The sequence below is a fragment of the Pinus tabuliformis genome, chromosome 7 (assembly GCF_031772625.1).
Source record: "Pinus tabuliformis cultivar Carrire ecotype Pingquan chromosome 7, CPIR1, whole genome shotgun sequence".
In the NCBI taxonomy this organism is placed as follows: domain Eukaryota; kingdom Viridiplantae; phylum Streptophyta; class Pinopsida; order Pinales; family Pinaceae; genus Pinus; species Pinus tabuliformis.
In genome coordinates this window covers 986,664,364-986,688,860 of record NC_142293.1, presented here as the reverse complement: position 1 = coordinate 986,688,860, position 24,497 = coordinate 986,664,364, and the positions used below count along the sequence as shown (strand labels likewise).

General features: G+C 36.7%; 1 pseudogene; it reads left to right on the top strand.

Moving 5' to 3' along the window:
- The first annotated feature begins 286 nt into the window (after positions 1-286).
- LOC149250914 (patatin-like protein 2) overlaps positions 287-24,497 on the top strand; it is a 54,960-nt pseudogene continuing 30,749 nt past the window's right edge.

Sequence of the window (24,497 nt, the reverse complement as noted above, 5' to 3'; positions counted from 1 at the left end):
GAGTTGTATGCTTTCCTTTTGGCGTATTTTTCTTTGTCTAGATCCATGGTTGAAATGTCTTTCTCTTCCAGTGCAAATTGAAGTTCTTCCAACTGATTTGTTGCTTCTTTCCTCTGGTTGGTGGGGGTGTTAGCGGCTTTCTTTATCCATTCTTTAAGTGCCTTCTTGGTGTTCTTCATTTTTTGCTCCCATACAAAGCTTGGGGAGCTTAAGACATCTGTTTTCCATGCTGTTTGTACAATTTCAAGGAGCCCCTCCCTTTCGACCTAGAGAGGACTGAATCTAAATGGGAGAGGACCGAGATCTTCTTCCACCTTTATGCGCAGAAGGATTGGCTTGTGATCCGAAGTTAGTTTAGGAAGGATCTTGGAGAAAACTATTCTGTTGTCCATCATGATAGAGCTATTGGCGAGGAATCTGTCTAGCCTTGCTGAGATATGATGTTCCCCTGTTCTATTATTTGTCCAAGTGTATGCTCCTTTCACCGGCTTAAAGTCTACTAAGTCCCATAACTGAATGAGGTTTTCCACAGTGGAGAGGAAGGGATCTCTTGTAGAGGATCCGCCTCGCTTTTCTTTAGGATCTAGGATTATATTCAGGTCTCCTCCTATTACAATATTCGTAGGGTTAAGATGCTCTAAGTAGTCTGATAGTGTCTTCCAGCACTCTTTTTTTTCTTCATAATGCACCGGGACGTACATGTTAAACAAGTCTAGTTTAGTATTACTTGCTGTGTGCCACAGTTCTGTATATATCCAATGTTGGGACTCATAAAATCTGCCTAGAGTGAATAAATTCCTAGACCAGAATGTGCCTATTCCTTCAGCCGAGCCTCTTGCACTGATTACCTTCCCCGAATCAAATTTCCATTTGGTATTGCTGGTGTTAAGAAGGATCTCCCCTTCTATTTTTGTCTCTTGGAGCATGAGTATGTCTATGGGTTCCATTTTCATTAGATCTTTGATGGCCTCTGCCTTAGTGGGATTTCCCAAACCCCTGCAGTTCCAAGAGACCAGATTCATCATTTACAACTTGTTGGTGTGGGACCTCCTCCCTTGGGAGCCCTTGGTCTGGTATTCCTTCCAAGTGTCATTTCAATAGTAGCTTGACTTCCGAGGGTTTTTTGCCTTTCTAATTCTTCTTCCCTAGCTTCCTTGTTTGATCTCCTTCCGGCTCGCTTGAATGGCCTTTCAAAGGTCTCATCATCCGAGGAGCCAACATTTTCTATCTTCTTCTTCTTTTGTTTAATTATATCAGCATATGAAGGGGAAGAGTTATTACTTGGGTTCGGATTTGATGTGTTACCTGGAGCTTGAAAGTCGATGTTGTTTAGCTGGGGAGGATCTTCTTGTTCTGTCTCCAGAGGCTCTGAGGGAGGTGTGAGAGATTCGAAGGGGTTTTTGTCCTCCACTGTGCTGATGACTTCCTTGTTCCCGGCGTTTTGATGACTTTTGGTTTCTTGCCCTGATTTATTCCCTGTCTCCTTGCCTTTGTTTTTGTTGTTCTGCCTATTGTTTGCTGCTTTCTTTACTTGCTTCCATTGCTCTCCTTTTTCTCTCTCTGTAGTTTCCTCATTTTTCTTCTTACAGTATCTTGCGAAGTGTCCGTATTTGTGGCAGTATCGACATTTGAAGGGAAGCTGCTCATAGTCGAGCTCTTGGATATGCATCCAGTCCACCACCGAGAGCTTAATGGCTTCAGGAAGCCCGATTTCTAGATCGACCTCTACGCAGATTCACGCACAGGAGTATTGGTCCTTCCTTGGCACCTGGTCTATATATCTGCCAAGAGCATTTCCGATGGATTGCAGCGAGTTCTGACTCCAACAATGGAGGGGGAGGTGGGGAAGGCGCACCCAGACTAGCATCGTCGTGGGCACATCTTGAGCTGGATCAAAGTCGGGGGAACATTTATTTAAATAGAGTCCTTAAGGGCCCATAAAGTATGGCCCATTTCTGAAAATCAGACTTATATCTTCCGCGTTTTTTAACACGAACACAAAAAAACTCTTGCCCACGAAATAACTTTTTATTCCTTCTTTGACTAGGGGGATCCAGTTATGCTTTACCCAATCTTCAACAGCTTTTGGGGAGGGCCATAACCCTGTAAACTGACCAATTAGTCCACTTTTGGCGAGATTTAGTGCTGATCTGCAAGTGTCTTCCACCAACAAAGACATCGTTGGAATGCTTCCCAGTTTTTTGACGAACCTGAGCTGAGGTCCAGAGGGCTGTCGTTTTCCAGTGGCTGCAACAAGAGACCTAAACGCTTCCAGCTCAGGAGGTGGTGAAGGAAAGTCTTCAAAACTGTCGCCATGATCCATGGCGAAGAAGGTCGCCCTCGAGGAGGAAACCAACCGATGCTAGGCTGCAAACGGAGCCCCCAAGCGAGGACAATGCAACCTCCAGCAGAACCGATGTGCTGCTGCCAGCCAACACTGCACGAGAGAGGGCTAAGCACCGCCACGAGTGCCTGATGCGAACCCTAGAGGAGTTGCAGAGCCGATCCAGTTGTAGAATTTTTTTTTATGTCTAACCTTCCAACTCTTGTTATTATTATTTTTTTAAATTTAATTTAATTTTTAATTTAGGATATTATGTAGTTGTAAATTTTTATTTTAGGATGTCAAGTATGGATACATAACCAAGATTAGTTTCATTGTTTGAGAGTAATCCAATTGTCCTTTCAACCTTATGTATTTTAGAGATAATTTATGTTAGTTTGGCTAAGTTTTGCAACTGTGTCTTTTACTTCAATTTTGTGATAAGGTACAAATTTTCCAGAATTCATGACACCACTCTCAACAAAATGTGCTAATGGGATCTTATTTCAATATTCACTTTGTCCATTACATGTTGGGTTGTGGATCTCCGAAGAAAAACCTATCTAGTTCAACCTAGGTGCAAGTATTTGTTGATTTTGAATTCATAATACATGGTTGATTTTGAATGCATAATAGATTATCGTCAATATAACTTAGCCAAAGGAAAATGATTGTCACTAGTGATTTTACTTTGAAGGTTGCACAACACATGTAAATAGTCCACATGTACCCCCTGATGTATTTGGGTGGATTGGTTGAAGTTTAAGAGGAACACTTTCCAAAAAAATATTTTCAAATGTATATTAATGGAAGGAACTCTAAAATGCCTTGTTGTTTGGGGCACCTTAAGAACATATTAGCGGAGTTCAAAGTGGATCATGTATTACATTGTACATTTATAATCTGTACTTCCTATATCACATTGCAAAGCATTAAGGGAAGCTTCCCATTCCCTAAGTTTTGGAATATAAAAGATAGGATGGTCAACAATTAAGACAATAGGTAATCAAATTAGGTAAAAGAAAAATGAATGGAGACAATAGATATGTGATCCCTTGTTCAGTTGACAAAAGTTGTTAAGTGTTTGGAATAATAACATGATCACAAATCTCGCCATTGTAACTACATGGAGCAGAATTGGACAATACAAGTCTCGACAAATTTCAGCTCTCTAGAAACAAAAGTGTCGACCAAGATGAAACTCAGATTAACCTCATGCTTTGCCAACAACACAACTTGCAAATTTTCCCTTTAAATGCCATCCAACACAAGCTGCACCATTGCACTACAAAATGAGAGGGAATGCAATGCTCAAGCCGATTTAAAAATAATCATGCCATTGAAAAGAGCATTGAGAGCTACATGTTGCAGTCTAGGACATAATCCAAGCCCTTGTTTGCTTGGAAAAGCTGTCAAACTTTTAAATATTGCATGTGAGGTTAGCACAATTATAAAGCACTTTGTTGTATTCCTATCATGAGTAAATGAAAAATGAGATTTATGTGATGATATAGTACCTAGTAATCAACATGGGGGAGAAGACAAAACTTAGACTAGCATCATGATTTGAGAGCTATGATGATAGCAAGTTTACCCATGAATTTGTCAAGAATCAACTTTGTTCAATCCAACATAATTTCATATGTTGTTTATTTATGGAATTTAGTTGGGCATGAAAACTAAGGCATTTGTATGAACCCTCAAAATAAATATGACAATTGTAAAAATGAGATTTGAAAATGCCCCACATGTAGGAGATTCTCCATGCCATAGTTTACTTAGAAAATTAATGCATCAAAGTATGTATATGCATGCCTCATCCCAAAGTTTGAGACCATAATTTTGTGGAGTGTAGTTAGGCATTAGGTGGGGTCCCCAGGAGATTGTGAATGGATGCATAACCATGACTAGCCCCATGGTTTGAGAGCAATACTATTAGATCTTTAACTGAATATTTTAGAGATAATTAATGTTAATTTGGCATAGATTTGCAATTGTATGCCCATGATCTTGATTTTTAGATAAGGTACAAATCGTTGGGAACCCATGGCACTACTTTTTCATAAATGAGTTAACAAAATGTGCCAATAAGATCCTAGTTTAGTAGGCAATTCAACACTTGCATGTTAGAGCATGAACCTAACATAACTAATTTGTCTTAGGTGCAAGTCTTGGGTTATTTTGAACACATAATACCCTCTCATCTATAGAGCCTAGCCAAGAGAAAATGACTATCATTAGTGAATTTCCTTTGAGAATTGCACAACACATGTAAATAGGCCATGTGTACTATTTATGTATTTGGGCGAATTGATTGAAGTTTAAAGGAAACTATTTCCAAATAAAATAGTTTTAAATGTATATTAATGGAAGTAACTCTAATATGCCATGTTGTTTCACGGACCTTAAGAACTTCATTTTTGATAACATCAACATATCTTGTTATGTCACTGCATAGCAGCGACATCTAGTATTGGCTTAGGGTATTATTCAGAGTCGTACTAAAAATTAGAGGAATTTTTTGTGTTTGGATAATGTTAACATTAGATTTTGGGTTTTCCGATGTGCTTACATCATGGCGCTGCCGCATGCCTGCCTGGACCATTCTTGAAGGGGTGGCGTAGGTCATATAAGCAGAGCTACAACTCGTTTCGCTTCCACATACCTTCTTTGTATTCGCATGCTCTTCGCCATGGCGATAGTCGCATGAGTTCACTTAAATCTTGTCGTACGTGAGCCATTCAAATCTTGTTGTACATGAGCCATTCAAAATGCCACATGGCCACTGTCCTAATCTAGGTATGCTCGAATCCATCAGAATCACCTCCTTGCATTTACCTCTCAGGCATGTTTTTTTATTATTATCTATTTTGTTCATGCTATCCTGGTGCTAGGGCTTTGCAATTCTATTTTTATTTTCATCTACTTCGTAGGTTGTTGCATGTTTTAGTTATTCCGGAGAGAAGAATAATCGGTTAACTTTGACTTTCTTATTTCAACCATGGCGTCAATCTATGACATTTGTTGCTGGAGAAAACTTATTGTTTAGCTCTCCTTAATTTTTTGCATGTTCTTCCATTGCGTTATTGTTGTTCTTTCTTCGTTGAGTGTTTGCAATTAATTGAAATAATGAAAACACTTTTAAGCATTAACGGGGGGGTTCGTGGGATCATCCCAGCGACTATCATTTAGTTCTTGGAGAGAGAGATTCACGTAATACTATACTCAATTTGAATCTCAACGATTCCAATTCTAAAAGTTTGTGCTTGAGCTTTTATTTTTAGGATATTTATCAACTATGCTAAATACAATTTTCGAGTAATTTTCATGCCAATAAATTGACGATACATACATTAGAATAACTGATTAGTTCGACCTCATCACGGGGAGAAGGATTGGAGGATTAATCACTGCTATGTTGACTCTTCCAAATGAAAACAAACACCCATTGTTTACTACAAAACATACAATAATCTCTATTTGGACAACTATCCTTCCATTTTTCCATCGCCAAAGAAGTTAGTATTTGCAATATTTTTAGGGTTTTAATGTTACAACCTCTATGTTCAATATGCCCACAGAAAGCTGAATCAATTTAAATGAATTATTGATAGGGGATTTTTTGGATGGTTATGGGAACAATTTAAATGAATTATTGATAGAGGATTTTTTGGATGGTTATGGGAACAATATAGGGCTTTGACAGGCCCAAATATTCTAGGGATTTCTTCCACAACACCATAAAAAGAATATGCGGGGATAGAAGGTTAAGTGAAACTCTAACAGAAATTGTAATTCCTACATATTATATAGATTTACAACAACAAATAATCTTCTCATTTTCTGAGGTAATTTTTGTCTGATCTGAGCACTCTAATCTTGCAATCAATTCTAATTCTAGATTAACAAATCTAATATACCAAATCTTTGTATAGTCTAGGAAAAATGAGTTGAAAGATGCATTTTTGTCTAATGTTTGTATTGGGACCTCGGTAGCTCCAACATATCTTCCTGCTTATTCCTACAAAACACAAGACTCCCGGGGAAATCCTAGAAAATTCAATTTAATAGACGAAGAAGTTGCAGCTAACAATCCGGTGAGTCATGTGGATATATTTTTCCATCACTATCTCAAAATTGGTAACTATTGTTTAAATTTCAATTTTGAAAGTCATCACGTAACAGTTTTGTCTGAGATATTGTGCAAAGAATTTATTGTCGTCTAGAATAATCTTGTAGAAATTACTTGGAGTAAACCATGTGTTGAAAGAATTTATCCCTTGCAATTCGAATCCACCACTGTGGAAACCAAGTATTGATTCAAATTTGAAAGAGAACGATTCAAGTGAGCTTCTGGCTCTTTCTCTTGGAACGGGACAAAAAATAGTTGGTTACAAGGCCACGAACACTTCAAAATGGGGTTTATTTGGATGGTTAAATAAGGACGATAAAATGCCTTTAATTGATATCTAAATGCAATCAAATGCAGATATGGTGGAGATTCAAGAATTCTTCTTGTTTAGAGCCATTAACATGCATATGTATCTAAGAATCCAGGTCCTTTTCTTGCACCTTCCATATTTAATTCACCCATGGGTTTTGTTAGAACAAATCTATATTGGAGATATCTTACACAATGTGTCATTGTGAATAGGAACCCCAGTTAGGAGATGGTAGAACTTCATTGGATTTATCCATGGAGGAGAATCTAAATGGCTTGAAAGTGATATAGAGCAATATTTTGAACAAGTCTGTTGCAAGTGTGAATATCGAGACGGGCTACTATGAGAAAATGTCAAGACAAAACTTGAAGACCAACAGAGATGCATTAACTAGGACATTGTACTTATTATTGAAAATATATGTAAATTCAAATAAATCACTAAATAAAGTGTTATCAGAGCAACGAGTCATGTGAATTGTCTTGACATAATGTATTGATTGGGCAGGTTTGCGAAAATACTTTCACATGAAAGAAAGTCATGAGCTAATGTCGACCACTTCGATTCCTGAAATTTATAGAAGTTTCCTTTTTCCTCATGGTTAAGCTTAAGTTGTAATTCATTTAGAGACGATATTAATATATCCTTTACTTTGATACCTAAGTTACCTTTGACATGTAACTTGGAAAGTGAAGCTTTATGCATATTTCATTAATTACATTTTTAGTGATTTGGAGAAATTTAACACTTATGTTAGACATGTTTTAATATTCATGGACCAATTTTATTGTTTTAGTGCATATAATTCTTCATTACTATAAAATTAGATATCATTTTGGGATTCAATTGCGTTAAGTAAGTCATTAACGTATGACCATTTCCATGAGAGGTAGTCGTAACTGACTAATTTCTCATGATTTTTTAATAGTTCACTTAGCACTCATTGCATCGGGTGATGCTCACAGGGGTGAAGAAGTGGGATTGAAACTAGTGAGATGAATCACATAGCGTCAATCATCACTTCCGGGGCTTGCACCCGGTAACCAGGACTTCCCGGGAGGTCACCCATCGCAGATCGCCTCTGGCTCAAGCGCGCTTAACTGTGGAGTTTTCCCGACAATCAAGTCCACTTAGCTTGCTACCCCATTTGCAAAACCTTAGCAAGTATTATGCCTCATGAACCATTCGTAAATATAGATTATTAAAATTTAGAATAATATTTAGTTTTCGTTATATATATATATATATATATATATATATATATATATATATATATATATATAATCCTTTACTAAGATATAAAATAAAAGTTATAAATGAATTTACATAACATTAGATAAATTTTAGATCATTAATTAAAAATTCAAATTCATACAATTGCATTTCCATGGTATTCATTAATATTACTAAACTTTATTGTTATTAATGTTTTTATCCAAAATATTTAGACAATGTGTTGACATGGCCGCATCTTCAACGTCCCTTAAATATGGAAGAACCTTGATTTGCTTGAAAGTCTTTGCACTTTATTTAGCTTAAGTTTTGAATCTTAGTTTTTATTTGTTTTAGTGAAGTTTTGAATGCATAAATAAAATCAATGTTTTGATTGCATAAATAAAATCAATGTTTTGGAATTTTCTAGGCATTCTTATTGAGCGAGAGGCTCATTTTATAATCCATTATGAGGGGCATGTGTAAGTATGTCACATAATTTTCACTAATGTCAACAAAAAAAAAACAAACAAAAATTAAATAACAATATAAATAACTAATTAAAAATCGTCATAAATAATTAAAAATAAAAGAGAAGCTAATTCTACAATCAAGTATGAAGGACATGTGTAAGTATGTCATGTCTTCAAAAAATAATAAAATTAATTTTAGCTAATGTCAACGAAAACAAAAAACAAAATTTAAATAACCATATAAATAAACAATTAAAAATCAACGAGAGGCTCATTCTACAATCCAGTGTTTCACTTTCATTCTACTTGGTTCTTTGATATTTCACTTTCAATCTTTAAGTAATAACTAAAATATTTCCATGTCTATCTTAAATAATATAATTTTATATAACTTTATAGAGATAAAGTAATTAAAAAAAATCTATTTCTCTTATAAATATTTCAATATAGAACTTAAATAAATTGTTTGAATATCCATATTAACTAATATATTTGAGTATGAACTATCTCTCTCTATTATGTGTGTATTAATGTTTATTTTAGTAAAATATTTCAATGCTCCAAAGGAAAAAGTAATTAGAGATAAAATAATGTAATTACTTGTTAATAAGAGCAAAATGTGTAACTCATTCAATATGTAATATAAAATATTAATAATGATAAAATATTCAAAAATACAATATAAACAATGAAAAATTATCATTATAGATATATCTTAATCACATATTTACCAAGCACGAGAAGGGATTAAATCTCTTGATCCCTCTCAGCTCTTGGTAAATCCGTGGTTAAAATGGATCTATAATGGTTCTACACTTCAATATGAGGGACATGTGTAAGTATGTCACGTCCTCAAAAAATAATAAAAATAAGTTTAGCTAATGTGAACCAAAACCAAAATAAAAATAAAAATAAAAATAAAAATAACCATATAAATAAATAATTAAAAATAAAAGAGAAGCTCATTCTACAATCAAGTATGAGGGAAAATAAAAATAAAATAACCATATAAATAAATAATTAAAAATAGAAGAAAGGTTCATTCTACAATCCAGTATGAGGGAGATATGTAAGTATGTCACTTCCTAAAAAAAATAATAAAAATCTTTAATGTCAACCAAAAAAAATTAAAAAAATAACCATATAAATAAATAATTAAAAATCATGGAGAGGCTCATTCTACAATGAGTATGAGGGACACGTGTAAGTATGAGGGACATGTTTAAGTATGTCACATCTTAAAAAATAATAAAAATAATTTTAGTTAATGTCAACCAAAATAAAAAATTAAAGAAAATAACCATATAAATAAATAAGTTCTCAAAAAATAATAAAAATAATTTTAGTTAATGTCAACCAAAACAAAAATTAAATAACCATATAAATAAATAATTAAAAATAGAAGAGAGGCTCATTGAACTGGGAGACTCATGCTACAATCCAGTATGAGGGACATGTGTAAGTTTGTCACGTCTTCAAAAACAATAAAAATAATTTTCACTAATGTCAACCAAAAAAGAAAAAAATTAAATAACCATATAAATGAACAATTAAAAATCGACCAGAGACTCATTCTACAATCCAATATTTCACCTTCATTCTACTTGGTTCTTTGATATTTTACTTTCTCACTCTTCAAGTAATAAATAAAATATTTCCATGTTTATCTTAAATAATATCATTTTATATAACTTTATAGAGATAGAGTAATTAAAAAAAAAAAAATTCTATTTCTCTTATAAATATCTCAATATAGAACTTAAATAAATTGTTTGAATATCCATATTAACTAATATAGTTCAGTATGAACTCCCTCTCTTTCTCTCTCTTATGTTTGTATTAATGTTTTCCTTAGTAAAATATTTCAATGCTCGAAAGGAAAAAGTATTTAAAGATAAAATAATGCCTCATTCATTTTTTAATATAAAATATTAATAATGATAAAATATTCAAAACTACAATATAAACATTGAAAAATTATCATTATAGATCTATCTTAATCACATATTTACCAAGCACTAGAAGGGATTAAATCTCTTGATGTGTAAATCTTTTTTCAATTTTGAAATTTTATGCCTTTTTGCACTTGGTAGATCTGTGGTTAAAATGGATCTATACTGGTTTTAAAAATCCTCCACCATATTTGGAGTAAAATTAATAGAAACTAAATCATTTATTAATTAGGCTAAAATTTTATGATTAAACTATTTATTATGTCATGAATATTTGCTATTCCAATAGCTTGCAAATTTACGTAGAAATCTATATACGCATAATTCATGTATACAAAAAAAATTCAATGGTATGCCACCACGTTGGCTCTTGTTAATGCAAATACTAGTATCTTGGGGAAACCAATATTTCTGGAGCTATAGCTCCATTAATGCACTGGGGCAGTATATGCCAACCCTTGGATTTTGTACTTGCCTAAATCCAAGGGTTGGCATATACTGCCCCAATGCATTAATGGAGTTATAGCTCCAGAAATATTGATAGTTGTATCTTGGGTATAGTAAAAATAGGAACAAATTATTCATGCAAAAGAATGGCCCCGACGGGATAGCTCCTCTGGCGCCAGCGATCGGGTCCTATCAACCTCGCCCCACCCTCCTCCTCATCCTCTCGTCACCCGAGGGCCCCGCCATTGGCGGCCTCCCTAGAGCCCCTTCTCCTCCGCTACCCTCCTCCCCTACCCACACCCTTCGCCACCCTCCCCTCCCTGCACCCTCCCCATCCTATCATCCCGTCCTCCCCTGCATTCACGACATCCCCGTCGAATTTCAATTTTCAAATGGAGCATGCCCATAAACACCCCCAATGGCCTAAAAAATAAAAATCCCTCCACAATTCAAAATTTTCCCCTGCAATTCAAACGACTTCGCTGCAATTCGGACTGCTCCCCTGCTTTTTGGACGACTCCCCTGCAATTCAGATGGCTTGTTGATAAATAGTAAGTAAGTCATGTTAAAATCAATGCTCCTCTCCATTATTCTGGGTCTCTGCAATAACATCCTCATTGAAAGGGATCTCATTAAAGTGCCTTATTATAATCCTATTCTATCCAAAACACACAATAGAAGGTTACTCTGTATTTCTTTTATTAAATCTTTCGCAATGAGAGATATGCCCTATTAGGCCGTTAATTGTTTCTTGGATTAAAAATGTTGAATTTCATGACACAAAAATATGCATTGCAAACTTAACAAATGTCGGAGAAAAGTGATTCTCTGTAAAATTTTAAATTAAATTTGTAAGTGGGTAAATTAAATCTATAATAGAATGGAAGGATTTTGAAAAATCCCTTCAAGAAAGAAAGATCACAATTCTCAAAGAACTGGATAAGCTTCAATGGAGATATAAACCAACAAGCACCTTAACCATAAATGAGGCTTACAACTTAGCAACTGGACACAAGCACATTCCTTCTTGTCCAACCTAGAAAACAATTTGGCTTCATAATCTCTTGCCCAAGGTGGCAAGCTTTTTGTGGTTACTGGCTAGGAAAAACACTCTCACTTGGGAAAAAAATCATTCATAGAGGATTTGAAGGGTCATCACTCTACTCTACATTCCATTCTCATGAGGAAAAAATGGGGCATCTATTCAATTTATGTCCCTATGTTGAAGCTTTATGGACACAGAATGAACATGTTTTTGGAAAAACAAATAGGGATAGAACAAATTTGTTGTTCACCATTGAAGAATGGGATAATTCTTCTTTCCACAATCCCATTGTTAATTAAGCTTTGTCCCTACTTTTTGGCTTTCTTCTTTGGTCAATCTGGAAGGAAACAAACTCTAGAATGTTTAAGAACTCCTCCTCTAGTGAGGAGGTTTGGTCTCTCGTTTTCCTCTATATTAAATAATCAATTTTGTCTTCTCCCTAGTCTCTGTCTGATTAGTCCTCCTCCCTTAAAAACCTCCCTATTCTCACTAAGCTTAATATCTCCCCTCTTTTCATTCTTCCCTCCTCTACCCCTACCCAATATTCCTCTTCCCTAGCCTCTTGGTCTCCCCCTCCCCCATATTTTCTCAAGCTCAACTTTAATAGAGCCTCCAAAGGAAATCCAAGAGATGCATGATTTAATGGTTTATTTCAAAATCACTCAGGAAAACCCATCTTTCTATTCTCGGGATCCCTAGGCCAAACTTCCAATAATGAAGCCAAGTTTAACACTCTTTATGAAGGTTTGCAAATGGCTATACATAAAGGGTTCTCAAAGATTATTGCTAAGGGGGACTACACCCTTGTCATATCAACTCACAAAAAAATTATTAATGGAGATAATATTGATAAGCTTACTACTAGTTGTATACTTGAGTTCTACATTTCTAAAATATCCCATCTCTTCTCTCAGATCCTAATCATTATCTCCTCTCATATTTGCAAGACTACAATAAGCTAGCTAATATTTTGGATAATTAGATTGTGATCACCAATTCTCTAACCTCTCCTCCTTTTGGGATGTTCTCTGATCCTAATATTGGAAGAATAATTGTCTAAAGCTTATACAAAAGGATGTTCAAACCCTTTATCGGGGTGAGCAAGTGAATGATTTCACATTAAATGCCATTTGTGGGGGGGGGGGTGGGTGGGGTAAGCCCATTATTGCTACCCTACTCAATAGAGTGGGGTGGCATGGCCATCCCACCCTCCACCTATCCATCAATCTTGTCATGAATTCAATGGCACTCCACACATCTCATTTATTGCGCAACATGAAGGGTGTTTCGAGGGATTTGGAAATGCCTATGATTTTCATCGTGTTAAGCCAAGAGGATGGATTTTCCATTTTTGTTTTGTCACCATGGAAAATTTCCACCCTTTGATTCACCTTACTGTTCCCATATGTTGTTTCTATCTTTCCTTGGGGGGTAGGACTGGGTCCCCCTAACTTGGACTCCACCATGAACTTCAATTCACGACCCATATATGTTACCAATTCGTAGTTTGTTGAGTGCCAACTAGAAGGTGTAACACAAGCTTGGTAGCAGACCAAATCATATGCTTCAAAAATGTACATAGAACTCAATACAAAACAATCAGACACATCAACATTCATATTGCGCACTACATGGGAGTCACTGCTATCCTCCAGGGTATTTGCAAAACCTCACTTGTCATTGGATACTACTTCACTTAATTTCCTGGCCATTCTATTCAAATATAGATTGTTGTGTTCATGAAACTCAAATCCAGCTACTCATCCAAGAATCTGAAGAGGTACCAGGGAGTTTCCTTTCTTCACTCTCTTTGCAAGCTTCTTCTCTCTCTCAATGAAGTATCAACGCTCTCTTAATGGTGAAATTCTCTCCAAACTAGAAAGATGGATTGCTAAGAAGAAACCTTGCCAGCATAATAGTGCTCTAATGAGATGCAGGATTGTTTGAGAACAATTTTTCTAGCGTAGCGTTGCCTTGTCTTTGGTTCTCTAATGACCCGTGTATACAAAATTTTGAATCCCTTTTCCCTCTCTTGATTCATCAATAAGAAAATGACCCATGAGTAGGACAAGGGGATCCCATTGGGGGCTACATATCTTCAGGGTGACTCAAATTCGGCTGTCCTTGACTAGAACATGTCAGATAATCTCATCTTCCAATTGTGTGAAGTGGTCCTAAATCATTGAGTCACATTTTTCTTCGACCACACGTCTATCGAAGGAAAAGTCACGTGGTTGTCAATTTTTGCCTTTAGATAGGTCGCATAACTCAATTTTACATATGAGACCTTTGGAGATTTTTTTTTATTTTTTTTTATTTATTTTTTATTTTTTTTTTTTTTTTTTTAATTTTCATGATGTCTTCAGCTGGAAAATCTTCACCTATACGCTATGCTAGACGACTTTGGGTGCCATTTGGACTGTATAAATGCTTGTATGATTTTTCAGTGTTAACAATTTCCCCCTGATGTATGAGGTTAGGAGAAGACGTATAGGTGAAATACATCGCATTTTTCTTTTCTAATTGAGAGCCTAATCAACTTATTGAGAGAGAGAATAACTTTTTGCAGAGATAAGTCAGGAAAAACCTTCACTGAGGATAAAGATAACCATGCTCTGAAAAAAGTGTCTGTACGAGGCAGGCGTGTCCCATGCTCATTATGATGAATAGTGACTAAGTATTACAATCATATAGGAAATATTCATGTCAAGTCAACGTTTGAAGTGGCTGATGATGATATCTATTTATGCCCTCAAGGGCGCTTCTGATAAATAGATAGGATCAGGTGACCCCATGTATCAAAAAGTGAAGCACTATTGCGTGAGGTTCTCATGGGTGTATGGGTCTTTGATCGTGGGTACCTCCAATGCATCACAATGTAAGAAATACTGAAAGAGGTGCTAAGTGATGCATGGGTCCTTGATTAAATGAGAGAACTGCAACGACCATGAAGTATGATACCACCGTGACATTAAAGCTTATGTTGGTGTCGAATGTCAGGGGGACCGTTGACATCAACGGGAGATAGTGATTCCCACTATTCCACCCAAGAATGTCCCTTAAGGGAGGGGAGAATCCAAGGCACTTCCTCTATCCTGGAAAAGGTGTGTTGAAGTCAACGGGAAAGAGGCATCAACCACCCAAAATGTTGATTCGGGGAATCATGATGGAGGAAGATGACTGTAGTATGATGGGTCAATAAGGCATGATAATGAAAGTGAACAATATGAATGGATATGGTCAATTGTTCGAGGTTAAATCTGTAATGCAAGTGGTGACAGTCAAAAAATTCCTCTGGAGGAAAATCCATGGAGTTGGTAAGACATATAGGGTAGGTGTGAGTGTGTTTTGACTGGTGTGATGAATGATCAATGGATGGGGTGGTGGTTAGCGAGCTCCAACCAGGGGCAAATTGGGACTTTCACCAGGCATGAGACATGAAAATATGGGTGGGAACCGTTTTCCTAAAAAATATTTGTACACTTGCTAAAAGAATTTAAAGGTGGTTTGGGATGTACAAACACGGAGATAGGTGCCCCATGAAAATGGTGACCTGCATGATGATGAAGGTACAAGGTTTTGTGTGGAGGGAGGGGGCCCCATTGGTTGGTCTCAGTGTGGGGTTGATGAGGCGGATGAAGTGACACAAATGGGCTATGCAAATGGAGGGATGATAGGCCAAATGTAGAACGCGGTAGTGTGTTTGACTTGATCTGTCACAAAATAAAGGAGGTGGCCTGGGAGTGGGGTTGGTAAGGAATACGTGAAGAAGAGGAGAATGGGGCTAATCTTCAAGGCATGTAAGTGAAACGGATCTCGTGCCTGAGTGGATGGCCATGGATCCAATGGTGTGAGGGGTCTATAACATGGGGTGATCCATGAATGGGAAGGTTCTATTGACCAACAGGGATGCTTACCATGTGCAAGGGGAGGGATTGGTAAACGTGGTCGAGGTGATGGATGCTATGGTGCATTTCGGAGAAATGATGTCAGGATATGAAAAGCTTTGTAGGAAGCCTATTATGTTGGTTGGAGAATTATACCTTTACTATCGATGACCACGGGGTACTAATTCTAGCAGGAAGCTTTTGAAGTACCTGCAACTTAAACAACCAATACCCCAAGTGAAAACATCTTGATAAAAACATATATAATTAGTGGAAATGTGTTGAATAAGATGAATTTAAGGCCATGAGAAGGCACAGCTGAAAGGGTACTCTGAGCATGCACTGGGCCTAAAAAATGAGTTTGGGGTTGAAATGGTATAAAGGGTACTATGATGAAGATGACGTGGTCCTGATCCTTATGTATTTGACGATTTTGAGAATGGAGGTCCTAAGATCCTGTACAGGGCTCGAGAAGATGACAAAAAGGGTGATATATAAGCAAAGTGGGCCATATGCTACCTCATTTGTACTTGCTTCTCTTGGAGTGCTGATTGATTCCAAGAGTTGTTTTCTCATTTTGCGGTTAGCCTGTGCACCTGGGTAGCGCGCGAGGAGAGCCATGTAAGATATTATAACCCCAACTTTGTGCTTTTTTACACGTATATATGTTGTATATTTATGATGATGCCAACATCATTTATGTTTTCTTGCAAATGTTGGGCCCTGCGGACGATTGTTGGCCTTCCTGGTTGGAAACGATCCTCAGTGGTTGGGCGTAGATCGTGCGGCAGCTATGCTGCAACGATGGAGGGATGACAGGGTTTGGGAGGACCCTGTGAGGCCATCTCAACACTGACGCATGGAGATACTTGGTCCCTCCAGAGAGGGAGGTAGATCCTATACATGTGTTGTATTTCTGCATTTATTTGATGGGTTTTATGTCTATGGTTTATGATTCTTGATGGTGGTATATATGTGATACATGTCACTCTAGGATTTGATTATCTATGTGATCAACTATATTATTTTTATTTCTTGGTATATGTGAAAATGTAATATGATCAAAACAACAAGCTAACCTTTGTTCATGTAAGTATTTCCAAAAAAGGCATGGATCAAATACTTTGAAGGCTTTTTTCAACTACGAGACAACAAGTTGGGAATCAAGGAATACATGCAGGTGACTAATACCGAGACGAGAGGCATCAACCAAAAGGCCTATGATGACATCGTATTCTGCTTTATTATTGGTGGCTGACCTGATACATATCCCTTTGTGGTTAAGGGGTGTCAGGTGAGGAGAGTGTATGGCCCAGGATGTTGTGGTGAGGTGTTGCAACCATTGAGAAGCACCATCGACGAACTCATGATGATAGGTTGGTGGGTGATCCATATGTGACTTAGGATGAGAGAGTGATTTAAATGTACATCTGTGATGAGGTGGTCATCATAAAAATAAGTAATTGTGCATACATTTTTAGGGATATAATCTTTTGAGGTAGCCCATTGACAATATTTTTGAGGAAAGTACCATCCGAATATACTAATATGTATGCCCCCTTGCGGAGGCAGTGCTTGATAATATATGGGCCCTTCCATAATATCTCAAACTTCCCTAGTCCTAAAGATTCTTTGGCAACATTGTAGCAAAGGACTAACTCCCCTTCGGTGAATGATCGAGGCATGACAGTGTGGTCAAAAGAGGCCTTGGTCCATTTTTTGTGTCCTTCATTATGTTGAAGGCATTCTCGCCGACTTTCTTGAACGTGTTCTAGTTGCACCAACCTTTGCTCTAAATATGTGGTGCAAGTGAGAAGCTTTATGGCTGAGTGTAAGGTCAAAATCTCGCACTCGACGGGGAGAACAAATTCAACCTCGTAGACTAAATGGAAGGGTGTGAATCCCATGGATGATTTGACCGCTGTGCGGTACATCCATAAGGCTGAAAATTCCATGGGGTGCCAATTTGCTTTATGTTTGTTCACTATACACTGCAACATTGTTTTGGGGACTTTGTGGACAACTTTTGCCTGGCCATTGGATTGATGGTAATATGGTGAAGAAAACTCATGTGAGAAATGAAGGTGTTGGGATAGTTCCTGAAATATTTCGTTCTCAAAGTGTTTTCCATGATCTGAGACCAACTCCTTGGGAACACGAAATCGCATTATGACATGGTTAAATAAAAACCATGCAACATTTTTTAGCGGTGTTATTGTATGTGGGTATGGCCTCTCCCATTTGGTGAAGTAGTCAACGATGACCATAATGTACATATGGCTACCTAAAGCTAGAGGGTTGTATATCATGAAGTATATGCCCCATTTACAGAAGGGGCTTGCAATGATGATTGGGTGTAGGGGAAATTGTGGAGCTCAAGTCTTATGAGCATATTTTTGGCACCACTCACATCATTTAACTGCATGAATGCAGTCATGGAATAGGGTGGGCTAGAAATAACCGACACAAAGAATTTTCTTAGTGGTGGCCATCCCTGATAAGTGGTCGCCGCAGGCTCCACTATGGAAATCAATTAAGACCTACTTAGCTTGTTCTAGAGTAAGGCATCGATGAAGGATGGTGTCGATGCCTCAACGATAAAGGACATCTCCCATAAGGAGGTAACAGGGGGTGGTGGTGAATGCGCCTTCGACCGTCGCGAGTAAGTTGAGGTTTGAACTTTTGAGTCTATAGAGAGAGGAGGATGTCACCGTACTAGGGGTCATCCGTTGATACAACGAATAGGTGTTCATCAGGGAAGGCATCATTAACAAGGGACCCTTACGTCTATGAGGGGAGATAAGTGATGAAATTTACAAGGATAAGCACCTTCTTTATTTTAGGGGAAGCAAATTGTATTTCAAATTCTTGCAAAATAACTACCCATTGGGCATATTTTTGGTTCATCATATGATGCGTGAGCAAGTATTGCATGGGATTGATATTTTCTATTATGGTGGGTGTCTGTAAGATAATGTAATGCCGAAGCTGTTATGAAACCAACTCACAGAAAGATAAAAAAAAAAATAGATCAACACCTTAGAAATAAGCCTCTTCGAGGGGACAACCTCCTTTACATTAAAAAAATGAACAATTCTTAAATGATTCAAATGACAAAACCTCCTTTCTATATATAGGAGTCTAAGGGGTCACAACATAACCAAGCTGACCTAACAATAATAGTATAAAGGCACAAAAAGAACAATAGAGGGATTCTATGGGGCACAATAATAACAATATGGGGACAATAGGGGCACAACAACAACAATAAGGGATACAACAACAATAGTAATGGGGGAATCACTAGTATTATAGGGACCTAACATTCACCTCTCCTTCAAAAAAGTGTTGTCCTCAACGCTTGAGTAGTTTTGGATGCTTCTGTATAAAATTCTCATCCTCCCATGTGGAATCTTCAATGGGTAAGTTCGTCCACTTGATGAGATATTCTGAAATTGATCGATTTCGTAGCTGTCGAGTTCTTGTTTCTTTGACTTCTTCAGGTCCCAATATGATTTTTCCTTCCTCATCAAGTTCTGGAAATATTGTTTGAACTAGAAGCTTGTCTCCTATAACCTTCTTTAAGCATGAAACATGGAAAACTAGATGCACTCGGGAAGATGCAGGAAGCTCCAATTTGTACACCATAGACCTATCTTTTGCAACACCTTGTACGGACCATAATACTTTGGTGATAATTTATTATCCTTCTTAGCTTGCTTGAGCGACATTTTTTTATATGATTGTAGTTGTAGGAATACCCAATCACCTACATCAAAAATTCTTTCGCTGCGATGTTGATTTACCTGCTGTTTCATTCTATTCTGCGCTAAGGTGAGGTTATCCTTTAAGATTCGGAGAACTTGTTGCTGATGCTTGATGTGATCTTCCACTGCTTGAACCTTAGAATTTTCTCTTAAATATGATGTTATGGATGGTGGATGATATCCATAAAGTGCCATAAATGGGGTCGTTTTTGTTGCAGTATGGAAGGAAGTGTTATACCACCATTCAACCAGAGGCAACCATTTGACCCATTGTGTTTGTTTATCAGATACAAAGCAACAAAGATATCCTTCCAAACATTTGTTTACTATCTTAGTTTTCCCATCAGATTGAGGATGATAAGATGAGCTATGAGATAACTGAGTACTAAGACAAGAAAATAATTCTATCCAAAAATTTCCAGTGAAAATGGGATCTCTGTCACTTACAATAATCTTTGGGTTTCCATGTAGCTTTTGAATTGTTTCCATAAATGCAATAGAAACTGTACTCGCTTTAAATGGATGAGATAATGCACAAAAGTATGCATACTTGGTAAGTCTGTCAACTACCACCATGATAACACTCTTTCCTTCAGACTTGGGTAAACCTGTGATAAAATCCATTGAAACCTCCTCCCAACATTGGCTTGGAATGGATAAAGGTTGTAATAGTCCTGGGGTCTTAATTGTTTCAACTTTATTTTGTTGGCAAACTAAACATTCCGCCACAAACTTTTAAATATCCCATTTTAGGCCATCCCAAAAATATCCTTCTTAAACCTGTAGTAGGTTTTTAGAAATCCTGAGTGCCCTCCTAAGGGAGAGGTGCGCAATTCCCTAAGAATCTTTTGTTTGAGTTGGGAATTCTTACATAGGTATAACCGATCCTTGTACCATAATGAATCATTTTTCTAGCTAAATGTATAAGATGTACTGGGATCTTGTTGTATCTTTTGAATGAGTGCCCACACTTCCTCGTCATTCTTCCATTCATCCCTTGCTTCGTTTATCCAATCTGGTTGGATAATAGAAATGGCACAAAGAAATGCTTCCACATCCTCATCCTTTCTTGAGAGTGCATCTACCACAACATTTTGCTTCCCTTTTTTGTAGACAATTTCAAAGTCATAACCCGACATCCTTGTGACCCATTTTTGTTGCTCTTCTAAAGATAATCTTTGTTCTAAAAAGTATTTAAGACTATCATTATTTGTTTTTACCTTGAAGTGACTTCCCATTAGGTAGGGTTGCCATTTTTTAAGTGCATGTAGTATTTCCGACATTTCCTTCTCATAAATAGCTTTGTGCAAATACTTTTCTTTGATTGGATGACTTTCGAAAGAAATGGGTCTTTCTTCTTCCATTAAAACAACACCAATTCAATTCCTGAGGCATCACATTCCACAATAAAGGTTTTATGAAGTCCGGTGTAGCTAAGAATGGTGCTTGGCACATTACCTCTTTAAGATGTTCAAAGGCTTTCGTTGCTTCTGAAGTCCATGAAAATGCATCTTTCTTCAATAATGTTGTTAGAGGTGGTACTATTCTCCCATAATTCTTAACAAACTTGCGATAATACCCTGTCAACTCGAGAAATCCTCGTAGATGTTTTATGGATGTGGGGATTTTCCATTCCTTAATGGTTTTAATTTTTCTAGGGTCTACATTAACACCTTCATGAGATACAATATGACCCAGATATTCCACCTCTTGTACTTTAAAGAAACATTTGGAGATTTTTGAATATAATTGTTTATCCTCCAATAGTTCGAGCACCATGTCAACATGTTGGACATGATCCTTCCAAGACTTACTGTAGATTAGTATGTTATCAAAAAATACTAAAACAAATTTTCTAAGGAAGGGTTTGAAAATGGAATTCATCAAACCTTGATATGTAGAAGGTGCATTAGTAAGGCCAAAAGGCATGACCAAAAATTCATAATGACCCTCATAAGTTCTAAATGATATTTTTGGAATGTCTTTAGTCTTCATTTTGATTTGATGATATCCTAAACGAAGATCCAACTTGGTGAAGTAAATTGATCCATGTAATTCATCCAATAATTCATCAATGACAGGAATGGGAAATTTATCTTTAATAGTGAGCTTTTTGAGCTCCCTATATTTTGGACACATGTGCCATGATCCATCCTTCTTGTGAACCAATACTACTGGAGCAGAGAAAGAACTTTGATTAGGTTGAATTATACCAGCCTCTAGCATTTCTGCAACCATACATTCAATTTCACTCTTTTGGACATAGGGATATCTGTAAGGCTTGATGTTTGGAGGAACACTTCCTGGAATCAAATTAATAGCATGATCATGATCACGAATAGGTGGGAGGCCTTTGGGAGTCTCAAATACCTTGGAATGATTGTCCAATACTTTTTGGAGATCTAGAGAAATGGATGATTTCGATGTGGGAACCTCTAGTGAACATAATTGTGCAATTATGCCTCGTTGTTCTTTCTTTAGAAGCTTTGTCATTCCGTTAGAGCTGATTATCTTTCCCGGTTTCCCTGCGATACCCCTTAATTCAACTTCCTTTCCTTCTAAAGAGAATTTCATGAAAAGTTCTTGAAAATTAAAAGCTATTGTACCCAAGGATTGTAGCCATTGAACTCCTAGTACAACATCAGTGCCACCCATTGGAATGGAAAGCATTGGGCTATTCAATACATATTCTCCCATGGATAGCTTGATATTATGGCACTTTCCTGAGCAATTTATGGTTCCTCCACTTGCAACCATCACTTGACACTCTGGTGCTGGATATAGGAAGCAATTCAATTCCTTGGTTATCTTACAATGAATAAAATTATGGGTACTTCCCGAATCAATCAACACTATTACCTTTTTTTTCTTGAAATTCCCTTCTATCTTAATAGTTTGAGGAGTGGTAATTCCAGCCAATGCATTAGAAGATATGGTTGGATTCATTTTTTCTTTTTCGAAGGTTTTTTCTTGGTGTATATCCTCTTCTTTTGACGTTTTTTGTTCCTTTTCTTCCTTCTCTTCACAATCTATGTAAAATAATTTCTTCTCGGCACACTTATGACCTTTAATGTATTTGTTATCACAACTGTAACAAAGCCCTTTTTCTCTTTTTTCTTCCAATTGTTGTGGTGTCAACCTTGTAGGTTGTGGATGGATAGGGGCAGTAACACTTCCATCTTTACAATTGTGAGTGGTAGGCTTCCTTGTTGCCATAATTTTTCTTGCCAAACTGAATGCCTTCTCCAATGAATCTGGTTCCCAAAGGTGAACCTCATGTTGGGTGTTATCTTTTAAAGTCCCTATGAAAACATCAATCCTATGCTCCTCTGGAATATCTTTTACCCCTATATTCAATTTTTGGAAGTCCTCAATGTGCTCCATCATTGAACCCTTTTGTTTGATATTTATCAATTGGCTAAAAAAAGTGTTTCTTTTTGTATCCTCATAATGTGCTGTCATTTCATCTGTAAAAATAGCCCAAGTGATAATTTGTTTACGAGAGAAAAGCCATCAATACCATACAAATTGATTTGGTTCCAAATATAAAGTTGCAATGCGTACCTTTTGTGTGTTTTGCACATTATGGAGATCGAAAAATTGCTCCATCTGTAGTATCCATGTTCCGGGATCTTTGCCATCAAACTTCCTCATATCGATCTTTGGAACATGGTGGTTCTTCGATCCAACGTTAGAGTCTATGAAATCATGATTAACATTTATTTTTTTCTCATCATGAGTTTCCTTTAATACCCTTTCACCATTAGTAAGCATTTTTTGTAGAAACTTTATCAAATCTGCCTTCAAATATTCCATGCCTGTATTCAAATCTGTCTTCAAAGTGTCCATCTTAGCTTCCACGCCATGCATCTTAGCTTCTACGCCTTTCTTTAAACCATCCATCTCAGCTTCCATGCCTTTCTTTAAACCATCCATCTTAGCTTCTACGTCTTTATTTAAACCATCCATCTTAGATTTTGTTACTTTTTGTGTGAGTGACATTTGTTGCACTTGGTCTTGTAATTTTGATATATCATGTTGCATTTCTTCCTCTTCTTCATGAGTCATGCTATAGTTTTAAGGTTGCTTACTAGATGTTTCCATTTTCTTTCTTCAAGGCATCAATTACCGATAATAATGCTTCACTATGCCCTTTTAATTCCTTCAAACTAATTTTTCAAACCAAGCTGATGAAAAAAAAAAAAACACTACACACTTTTTTTTTTTTACTTTGTAGGAGCTTGATATTGAATCTGATGTATTTTTATCATTTTAGATCTCCAAGGTCTGAAATTTCTTCCTGTAGTAACCCTCTGAGTAATATTTCTAACTCTGCAATTTTGATCAAGATTGGATTCTCCAATGAAGAGTTATGCAAAATCGCCCACGATGACTTGGGTATAGACTTGTTTAGTAGAGCGAACTTGTACGACACTGTTTCAACCTTAGGATCTAAAAATGGTACCCAAAAAACTACAGTCCATCCCTTTTCTGTAACTTCTTACGAAAATTCAATCTGATTTTCAAAGAGAAAGTTATGACGATTTTCCCGAGGTGACATGTTTGGAATGTAATTCGGGGGTCTTCAAAAACCCTAACTTCCTCAAATTATATCTCAGAAAATATAGCGAAACAAGGCCTGAAATTCAGAGCCGAGGTTCAGATCGACTTCTTCTCAGATGAGTTTTTTTTTAGCTTCGGAAACTTTGTGGCAAAAGAGTTATAGCACAAATTCTACGATGATATTTTTTAGATGAAATTTTGGAGCTTGCAAAAGCCCTAACTTCCTCAGATCATATCTCCGAAAACATAGCGAGACAAGATATGAAATTCGGACTCGAGGTTCAGTGTGTTTTCTTTTCAAATGGATTTTTTTTTTAGCTTCTGAAATGTCACAGAAAAAAAGTTATAGCGAAAATGTCACAATGACCTGTTTGGAGTAGCAAAAC